At 45.5% G+C, this 11,392-nt stretch overlaps 1 protein-coding gene across 1 annotated transcript in view; it reads left to right on the top strand.

Annotated features, from left to right (window-relative positions):
- The first annotated feature begins 356 nt into the window (after positions 1-356).
- Positions 357-11,392, top strand: part of CRACR2A (calcium release activated channel regulator 2A) — a 181,731-nt gene continuing 170,695 nt past the window's right edge. Inside the window, exon 1 of the mRNA XM_068273131.1 lies at positions 357-398. The gene's annotated coding sequence lies outside the window, so the exon portion shown is untranslated. The remainder of the gene's footprint in view (positions 399-11,392) is intronic.

Genomic DNA, 11,392 nt, shown 5'->3' with positions numbered 1-11,392 from the left:
TGGACAGGTAATGTATAAATGCTTTACACTACATACATTTATACATTGCGGCAGCTGCGGGAGGTTTTGTCGTCCCGTCGCTCGTTCGCAATTCTACCGCCTTACTGCCGCGCACCCAACCAACCAACTTCGGCCCGAAATTTTCCAGCATGCACGATCGACCGTGCGGCCAATTTCTGTCCCAAAATCGGTCGCTTTGTTGGTCGGGCATGCACTTGGCAGCACCAATTTTCATCCAATTCGATTATAATAATAGAATTGGATGGTCGATTGGTTGGTTGGTCGGCTAGTGTATGGCCCCCTTAAGAGGAGCTTCCAGCCTAACAACCCTAAACTGCCATTTATAACTGCCAATGAGGATTGGAGAGGCACCAGATCTCTGTACCCGGATATCACAGGTAGGGGGCTCAATCTTCTTCGTTTTTTTTAAAAAATGCACTTTGAAGAACAGATAACTGTGTTTATAGGTGTGTAAACTCAAATATTGCCTCCAGTCTAGTTGAGGGGACCCAGTCAGGGTAATTTGGTCACAACCACTACATTGTAAGAAATAGGGGGATCTGGTCTAATTGAGGGGACCCAGTGGGAAAGCTCATAGACCAATGGGTGCTCCCAGCTTTCAGCAATTTGGTTTGGGACGGTTGGAAGTGCCGATTTCTGATTGTGCAGAAATTCCTATTTCCGCCAATGCCTATTACCGATTTCGAGGATTTCCGATTTTCAATTTCCGATATACGAGTCTTTTTTTGTCATTTTTTTTTGCAATCTCTGATTGGCCAAAAATACTTCAGAGTTCCATGATTGGGCTAAAATGACCGAGTTGTGGTAATGCGGTATTTCCACCGAATTCCGAGTTACGTTTTCTGATTTCCAAGTAGTATTTTTTTGGTCATTTTTTTACATTCTCTTATTGGCCAAATACTTCTAAGTTGACTCTGTATTCTCAGATTGGTTCAAGGCTTCCGAGTTCTGTCATTGGGTTAAAATTACCACGTTGTGGTGATGCGGTATTTCCACAGAATTCCGATTGCCGAGTTCATTTCTCCGAGTTCTGATTGGAAATGCGGAAATTTCAATTCCACAAAATCCGAATGAACATTCCTGAATTCTGATGAGTCATTTTATGACGAAACATGTAAGGCGGGGCTAGACACGGAAACAGCAGAGTTCCACACGTGGAATCCCAGAGCGGCGTCCAGAACTGAGTGGCAAGTGGAAGTGCACGCCATTCCAACTACAGCAGAAGGACTACAGGTGCCAGCCGGGGCCCAACGAAACGGGGGAGAGCCCGTACAGTATATAAATTACTCTATGCTGATGTGAAAGAAACAAATCTGTGAGTGTAATTTTATGCCTTTTTTATAATTAATGTCGCTGGTTTTATGCTATGTGAGGCGTTTGTTTTGAGGTAAAATCTTATGTGAAGCTGGAAACCATACTGCAAGGATAAGGAGTGCCTGGCACCCAGTGGCAGCAACATCAGTTCGGTGCGGTGGGGGACGGCCCGAAGTGTCCCAAGGCGCTGATAGACCTAATTGGAGGTCTTATCGTTTGATGAGTGTCTGTTCACCTGGGTGCTGGTGAAGGTGATAGCAAGATTATAGGCTGTGAACTACAAGATTCCTTGGCAGAAGTGGATTGTTCTTATTGGACTTTTATATGTTTTTAGTATGCTGATAACATAAGTTGTAAGAAGCGCTACCTTCTAGGAATTGTGATTTTGGGCTGGATTAGAAGGGGCGGCTCCAACTTGAGTGGACCGTGGGGGCCCACAGGCAACCTTAGGTGTAGCGCTGAGCTCCTTGTATGTGCTGAATTTGGTTATGTCCACTAATTTGCTAGGAATAGGGGACCCAGCGGTAAACATTAATGCTAAAATTGCACACCAGGAGCCTTTTCCATGGCTGACGGCTACTGCCTTAGCTTGTGCCTCCGCTCCTCGGAAGACTAAGCAGGAAACACTGTCCATGGGCTTGATTCACTAAACGTGATAACTCAGTTATCACGTGTAAAGGCTTTGTACGTGCAAATGAGCAGTTTTCACCGTTAACGTGTTAAGTTTTATCGCGCAAACGGCGAAACGCTTCATGCGCTAAGTGCAGAATGCTATTGAAAGCTATGGCGCTTCACGCAATCAAAAGATAGAGTTTGGCAATGAAATCAGCAATGGGGCTTACATTAACATGTGATTTAATGTAATACGGCGCACGCAAAGTTTAACTGTTAATGTACTGTATACAGTAATAATTCATTATCTACATACCATTCGCGTGATCTGCAGTAACGTCACGTGATAATGATGCTTAGCACGTGATAACGACCGTTCTCGCAAAGTCATACCTTCGTGCGCATGATATCACGTGCAAAGCGGCTTATCACTGTCGTGCGAAGTGTTAACGCGCTTTAGTGCATCAAGCCCCATGTCATCAACTAAATAGGTTGTAGTAGAGTTGCGCAAGCTGAGGCGGTAGCCGGAGGCGACAGGCGGGAAACCAGGTGTGCAATTTTCCCTTTAGTGTTTCCCACTGGACCCCCTTTTTCTTACAAATCAGTGGATGCAACCAAATTTGCCGCAAACAGGGAGTGGCCATTGGTCTGTGAGGTTTTCTGCTGGGTCCCCTTAACTAGACTAGCGCCCAATTTATTTATTTTTATGGGAACCTATGTCCACAACATGTGATGTACAGCAAACTTATGATTGGCTTCAATATTATTTTCTCTGCTCTGAAATTACCTTTTTTTCGTAGGTTTCTTAGGCCTTAGATGGAAATTGTGCCCGCCCCTTCCTCCCTCATTAAGCCCCGCCCATTGGACAAGTGTCACCTAGGGATGAGCAAGTGAAAATCACTAGTTCGATCTCATGGCAAATCTGGCCTTTCTCTCTTACTAAAATTCTGTGTGAGAAAGGCTAATTTGCCATGCAGTCAATTTCTCACCAAACAATTGTGGGCAAAACGTAGGGGGCCAATTCATTGGGAAGCCTGGAATGGACATCTGCTGAGCTAATGAATTGCTCCCAGGATGCACAGCGAGGCCCAGCAGCAAATGAGAAGAGATCCCACTATGGCACATATAAAGGGGGACAGAGGGAGGGGTTTTTCACTCCATCTTGTGTTCTCTGTTTAATAGGAGGCAAAAAACGCAGTCAGGGAGAGAAGAGTTTGCTTCAGGTAGAGATAGCTTGAAGCAGGTGGTTTCTCAGTACCGTAACTAGGCACCACCATAGCGGCAGTGCGTGGGACATGTAAGGGTAATTTGGGGTTTTGGCGATCACTGGATACTGGATTACTTCTACTTCCGAGTTGCTACAGAGGGGAAATAGTATCCAACGCCGCCGGGAATTTAAGCAGCAGCAGGGTGAGCTGTCATTTGGCTCACCAGCTCCGTTTCTGTGGGCGTGCAAATAGTGCAATTGCCCGGGGCGCTGGATTGAGTGGCGGGGAGAGCGGGCATAGTGGAGTTACAACTCACCTTCCGTGATCCCCCACAGCCTCTATCTCCTTCCTGTCCCAGGCATCCCATCGCATTGGTAACAGCGCCCCCTGAGATGCTATGACTGCACGTCATCACAGGGGGGCTGTTACCAATGCGACAGATGCCTGGGACAGGAAGGAGATAGAGGCTGTGGGGGATCACGGAAGGTGAGTTGTAACTCCACTATGCCCTCTCTGCCCGCTGCTGTGCCTATATTGGAGGCACCTACCTATCTAACCATATAGGGCACCTACCCATCTAACCTGTACTCTGTGCACCTACCTACCTAACTTAAACTGTAGTCACCTACCTACCTAACCTATACTGCAGGCACCTACCTACCTAACCTATACTGTAGGCACCTACCTACCTAACCTATACTGTAGGCACCTACCTACCTAACCTATACTGCAGGCACCTACCTACCTAACCTATACTGTAGGCACCTACCTACCTAACCTATACTGGGGGCACCTACCTACCTAACCTATACCGTAGGCACCTACCTACCTAACCTATACCGTAGGCACCTACCTACCTAACCTATACTCTTGCCACCTACCTATCTTACCTATACTTGTGGCACCTACCTATCTAACCTATATTGGGGGAACCTACCTATCTAACCTATACTCGGGGCAGAGGCGTAACTAAAAGTCACTGGGCCCCCCTACAAGAATTTGAGCGCCCTCCGGGGTGCTCCGGGGAAATCGCCTGAAAATGGTGCAGGCTACACGCTTGTGTTGTGTTTCGCCGCAAATCGCCCAAGTAAGAACGGGCCCATAGGGTTTTATTACACTAGCGCTTTCCAAAGCACTAGCGTTTGAGTGTTTTGCCAAAATCGCCGGCAAAACGCTCAAGTGTGAATGGGGCATTAGGGCCCAATCATACCTGGGAGCTTCCTGAGAGATTCCCGCAGAGCTTTGAATTGCTGGCGACCGCTAGTGCTTTGAAATAAGCTGCTATAATGTATGGTATATGGCAGTGGTCTCACTGCAGCGATCGTCAGCAATTCACGATTCTCAGAAACGTAGTGAATGCAGCGCTTTTCCGCGATTTTGGGGCAATTGCGGTTTAAATGTTAAAGAAACGTGAAAGCTCAAAAATAGCATTCGTGTTCAGTGAAAAAATGAAAAAAAAAATATGACTCTGCAAAATGCTAGCGATTTTGCTAGCGTTTTGCGATCCCCAGTGTGAACGGGCCCTTTTTCAGCTAACCTCTGATATTCCCATCCTGCTCCTCTTCCCCCCCCCCCCTCTATAGAACTGGACAAACACAGGTTCAGGTGTCTAAATCCTGTTCCCAGCCCGAGTCTCCACTAGTGTTTATTCTAATGATTACTAATCTGGCTGCTGGTTCACCTCTCCCCTTCTCAGGTTACCTCACTCCACAGGAGGGTTCACTATGAAAACATTAAAGAGGACCTGAACTCTTGCAAAGGACAGAAGGAAAACAGAGAGGAATGCACCCTGTATGTCTTTAGAAAGTTTAGCCCGTCTAATTCCCCCTCATCTGTAACTAATCACAACTGTAATTTGATCCCCCAGCTGTGTCAGCTGGTTGCCTCTGCAGACCTGTGTCTGCTCCTGTGAAAGCAGGAAGTAGACACACTGCAGATTTATTGCAGGATTTGTATCAGCTGTAACTAAGAATTTCTCTTTAAAGGTTATTATGCTGTTGCATATCTTTTAGAGCAGAGAGGAAGTTCTGAGTTCAGGTCCGCTTTAAAGAAGTCCTGTAGTAACTACTTAGTAGAATGCGGTAAATTATTCAGGATACCCACGTTTATGGTAATTTTCCTATTTTTTTTAAATGAAATTAACCACGAATGAAAAGTTTTGTACAGGCATTCTAATTTTTTTTTTTCAAAATAAGACAGAAAAATCACCTCCTCTGTAATCTCCAGTTGTTATCCATGTCCCCAGTCTTAGGCCACGCCTCCTCACTAGATACAGGAAGTCATAGTGGGCTATACTGTATATAAGCAGGGGGTGTGGCTTCAGGTTCAGGCTCTCCTCCAGCATGCCCATGTGACTATGGGGGTGTGGCCACTGAGGAAAAAAAAGGGTATCTCTTATGCTGGGAATTAGAGTGACCAGATTTTTGTAGGCTCAACCTGGGACGAGGTGAATTGGGGGGGGGGGGGGGCGCCGCGCTGAAAAATAGGGGGTGTGGCGCGCGCGAAAAATGGCCGTGGTCATGACATTCTATGGGCGGAACTAACAGAATGATGCAACAGCGAGGCATAAGAAAGCAGTGTTTACGCCGTGATGTGGTCAAACGTGGATTCACATCATAGGTGTGCAGAAACTGTGTGATGCTATTTAATAGTATGCCATAACCCCAAAGCAGCAAGCATAGCCAACTATTACCATTAAATAATAAATGCAGCAACAGTTACCCCAGACACCACAAAATTTTGAAACGCTTTTTCTTCTTTTTCTGCAGCGTTTCAGCTAGCATTTTGCGGTTTTGTGAAGCGTTTTTGGTGTAGTAGATTTCATGTATTGTTACAGTAAAGCTGTTACTGAACAGCTACTGTAACAAAAAACGCCTGGAAAATCGCTCTGAAGTGCCGTTTTTCAGAGCGGTTTGCGTTTTTCCTATACTTAACATTGAGGCAGAAACGCCTCCGCAATCCAAAATCTGCAGCAGCCCGGGAGTATGCGTTTCTGCAAAACGCCTCCCGCTCTGGTGTGCACCAGCCCATTGAAATACATTACCCAAGCGTTTCCACATTCGCAAACGGATCGAAAAACGCTGCCGAACCGCTCTGGTGTACACTAGGCCATTGTGCTTTCCCAGCATAAAGACAATAGAGTGGACAGACTGAGGCTTGGAGCGAATTGACGACCCAGCAGCAGAAATCTCCATCAGGGTTTTATACTTGTTCCTCCTGCCAGTAAATACAACCCTACTAAGGGCAGACACGTCTAGTATTTGCAAACTTTCAGAGCACAATATAATCAGGCGGGATGGGGTTCGGGGGGGGTGGAGCTTAAAAACATTGCATTAATCAATATAACTTTGGAGGTGCATTATTTTATGTAATGATTTACAGTTTTCAGTTTTTCTCCACAATGGGCTTTGAGGGGTGATGTTATCACCGCGCGATATGTTGCATACGCCTGTTTTCCCGCTATCTTGGCGTAGGGCCGTGTAGGTGGGTAAACGAGAGTGAGAACTGATTCGAGCAGAGCATTTGGCTCCAAGGTCTGAATAACAAGCAAGACCATCCTCTCTACGGCTGGAAAATATTTATTTAAACATGGCAAATACTGTATATATATATTCTTAAAGAGGCCATTAAAGACACAGGCAGATTTTGGCAGCAGAGCAGGTAGTCAGAACAGGCAGAGGTCAGCAACGGAGTAGGTAGTCATACAGGCCAGACTCAATATACAGCAGAACAGGCAGGGGGTAACAAGAGACCCTGCAAGGGATGCAGCTGCAGTGGGGCCCAGAAGCCACAGGGGGCCCTGTCCTGAGAGACTGACAACTAAGGGCACGGAGAGAAAAAAAAACGTTCTGCTCTCTGCACAATTGTTCTAATGACTGCATCTGCTCAGCCACTGATAAGGAGTCATACAAAGTTTTGCAGACAAAGATTTGTAGACAGTCCCTATTCAGTGTTCAGCAGGGTCTTGTGTACAGCTATGTTCTACCCCAAGCCTTTCTACCCCTCCCAAGTACTGTGCTCTGTAGTGATGCTTGAGGAGTCTGGGCACGGAGAGAAAAAGCTTTCTGCTCTCTGGACAATTGTTCTAATGACTGCACCTGCTCAGCCACTGATAACAAATCATACAAAGTTTTGTAGACAAAGATTTGTAGACAGTCCCAATTTAGTGTGCAGCAGGCTCTTCTGTACAGACTGGAACTGTACCTATTGGTGGGATTGTCGAAAGGGCCCCATCCAAAGTTTTGCAGGGGGGCCCAGTGATTTCTAGTTATGCCTCTGAGAACAGGCAGATAGGACATCAGGTCACAGGTGACACACACTAACCAAACTTGCTGCAATACAACACAGCACTGGAGAGGGGTGTTGCTAGGATCCTAAGAGATCACGATCCTAAGAGATCATGAAAAATGGGTGTGACCAGGCACAGGAATGTGGGTGTGGTCACGAATGGAGCCAAATTTACATTAATTAAAAAAAATGCAGCATATCACATAAATAGGCTGTGTCATTTAAACATAACTAGGCAGAGTCACCTGGCTTCTGTGCTGGCTAGTCTGGCTTTATGCTGGGTGGGCTGGCCTGATGCCACTGCCCCCCCCCCCCCCATAGCATTCCCTCACCTTGTAGTCCTCCCCCTCCTATGATCCCACCACACCACAACTCCCAGCATGCGCCCATAGAAGAACTACAGCTCCCTGCATGCCCCCACAAAGGCATCGCAGCACTTAGCATGGCATCACAGCACCCAATATGTCCACATAGAGGCACCATAGCACCCAGCATACCCCCCATTGCTATGTGCTTTGGTGCCATCCTGGGTGCTACGGGGTTATGCTGGGTGCTATGGTGCCTCTATGGGGCAAGCTGGATGCTGTAATGCCATGCTGTAGTGCAATATTAGGTGCTGTGTAGTGCCATGCTGGGTGCTGTGGTGCCTCTGCGGGGCATGCTGCATATTGCGTGGTGCCATGCTGGGTGCTGTGGTGCCTCTACTCTGCCATGCTATCCATAAATTTAGCCGCACCGCTACGCATCGCGACCAAAAATTTGCGTCAATAGAAAATGGTTCCATTGACTTACATTGAGGCTGGGTTCACATATGACATAGCATGAAAAGGTAGCATTTTAGGATGGTGCGATTGTTATTTTTTATTTGCCTTTTTACTGCGTTTTCGTGCGTTTTGCGTTTTTTTTTACGCAGATGCATTTTTTAAGTTTTTCGCGTGCGTTTTAATGCATTTGCGGTTCACTAACGTTGAACGCATATGCGTTTTGTATGGTTTTTTTTACTTACATTTATGCAAATCACTAGGAAGACAACAGGAAGCGGACACGCACCAGAAATCTTCAATTTTTAATAAATAAAAAAAAACGCATGCAAAACGCAATGCATATGCATTACCATAGACTTTCATTATGTGCGTTTTGGCAGCCAGGCTGCATATTATGCAATACTGCAAGCGTTTGCGGAACGCATACTGTACAAACGCAGTGAAACGCAACTTCTTCTGCGTCCCATAGTCTATCATAGCTGCATAAAACGCTGCGTTTCCCGTGACGCTAGCGTTGCAGCCGTGTGCGCACCCGGCCTGAATGCAGTGTGAATGCAGTGCGGTGATCGCCGCGGATCGCACAGCATGTAGTGGAAACGGGCCCTGAATCCATCTCTGGCGCAGGTGGATCCTTTAGAGAAGTGAAAAGTCAAAGACAGATAATCGAGTAACCTGCGTCCGTTCCAGAGTGTGAAGAAACAGACTATATATATGTATATCTTGGCTTCCTGTGGCTGCTCAGCCACAGATGGTGTGACGGAATTCTTATGCACCTTAATAACCCCTCGCTGTTCTACTGTACATTAACCCCATCCTGCCCGACAGCCAACTTCCTCTGCATCTATGAGAGTCACGGAACCTTCTGTCAATATTTAGAGTGCAAACAAGGAAATTGCAGCTACTGTTGCTGTGATACTGTCTATCAATAAAGTCAGACCAAAGGCACCCATAAACGGTAGAATCTCCCAAACAATCGATCGGCAGGCAGGATCGATTGGAAACAATTCATCGGAACAACCAATGGAGGGGAAAATGAGAAGAGATTCGATCAGATGACTAGAATAGAATTTAGATTGATCGACCGGCATTCGTTGTTGATTGGCAACATTAACTGTACTTGATTCAATGGATCGTACGATCGATCGTTGAGGAGATTGTACCACTATTGGTCACCTTCACTTACTCATACTCCATAAGCTGTTCACTGTTGAGATGCCCATTAACGGTACAATCTCTTAAACGATCAGCCGTAAGATCCATCGGATCAGGTGCCGTTAATGTTGATGATCGACACCGAATGTTCGTTCTAGCGATTGTACCCTCAATCGGAAAGACGATTCTTGTAGTCTGTTCAGGTTACTTATCATTTTCCGCTCTATTCCTACCGAAAATCTTGCCCAACATGGCTCCGTGGCCAATTGGTTGCCAATCTTGCGAGAATCTCTCTAAAGGGGCCCACACACTCAACCGATTTAGGCCAATCGATCGATCCATTGAAAATCGATTGACCAATCGATCGATTTGCGGCCGATTTTGATCGATTTCAATCGATCTGGCAGGCTGGAAAATCTAGGTCGATCTGTTGAGAACGCTTATCATTTTGCATTGGACCTAATGGAAATCTGATGGCAAACAAATGCCATCAGATCGATTTTCAATAGATTTCAGTAATATTGGAAATCTGTTCCTAGTAAAAAAAAAATGTTCCTAAACACATCAGATAGATGAGAAAATCTGCTGCTAATCTAACGAGTGTATGGCCACCTTAGAAGGTAGCCAAACACAATACAGTAACATGTTCAATTTTCCTATTTTTTCCCTGTAAAACAGAGTATTGAAAAGTGCAATATTCCATTATTCCTTTTATAGAGAAGCATGATTGAATTTCCCATTTTTTTTTTAATTTTTTTTTTTTATTGGCTGTGGTAGAAAATTCTGATCAATTTTTCAGAGAATTGAATGGTGTGGGATTGATAGCATTTTCTTTTTCATTGTTTTCAATATTTTTTTTTCATAATTGTGGAAAAATTGAACATAGGTGTGTGATCCATTGGCCAGATTTTTCAAAACACCTGATCTGCTGCATGCTTGTTCCGGGTCTATGGCTAAAAGTATTCGAGGCAGAGGATCAGCAGGACAGCCAGGCAACTGGTATTGCTTCACAGGAAATAAATATGGCAGCCTCCATACACCTCCATACATATAGCCTTGCATTGCCTGGCTGGAGGCATTCAGATGCATTCATCTGATTAGCCAGTGGAAAAATAATCGTACGGCATGCTGCATTGTTCTGCATTGTGCATTCGCATCCCTATAGCCTTGCATTGCCTGGCTGGAGGCATTCAGATGCGTTTTGCATAACAGCCGCATGTATTATAAAATTTTACAATTTTCACAATAGTGGTCCTTAAAGGGCCTGTTGCCGTGGTGATTCGCACCAATTTCCCGCATACGTATTTGGAAACGCAATAGGCTGCTTCCATAGACACGTGTGGAAGAAACACCGAAGCGCTGTTTCAGAAATTCGGACAACGCATCCGAGTACCTATAGATGTGCGCGGTTATAAAGGTTCAGATGCGTCATCACAGAGCTCAAAGACGAACGCTTGGCACAAGTGGGCAGCACGGTGGTGTAGTGGTTAGCACTCTCGCTTGCAGCGCTAGGTTCCCAGTTTGACTCCCAGCCAGGGTATTATCTGCATGGAGTTTGTATGTTCTTATCGTGTCTGCGTGGGTTTCTTCCAGGCACTCCAGTTTCCTCCCACATCCCAAAATAATACAGGTACGTTAATTGTCTTCCCCCTAAATTGGCCGTAGACTACGATACACTACGCACATACATACCTCCCAACTTTTTGAGATGAGAAAGAGGGACTCTTAAGCCATGCCCCTGCCACACCCCTGATCACGCCCCATCACACCCCCTAGTCACGCATAATGTAAAGATTTCATAAGAAAAATATGTTGTTTTATAACTCAAACCACACTGATCCTTTCTATCCTGGCTCATTTTGCTTCATATTAACATTTTAAAAGTAGTAATATATCAATTTAAAGGATATATATATTTACATAGAAAGAGGGACAAAGTCCTGAAAGAGGGACAAATGAGGAGGAAAGAGGGACAGAGGGACAGGGCTCCCAAAGAGGGACAGTTTGGGAGCTATGTGCACATACATACATAGA

Source organism: Hyperolius riggenbachi, chromosome 3 (assembly GCF_040937935.1).
Source record: "Hyperolius riggenbachi isolate aHypRig1 chromosome 3, aHypRig1.pri, whole genome shotgun sequence".
In the NCBI taxonomy this organism is placed as follows: Eukaryota; Metazoa; Chordata; class Amphibia; order Anura; family Hyperoliidae; genus Hyperolius; species Hyperolius riggenbachi.
This window is presented reverse-complemented; position numbering and strand designations above follow the sequence as displayed.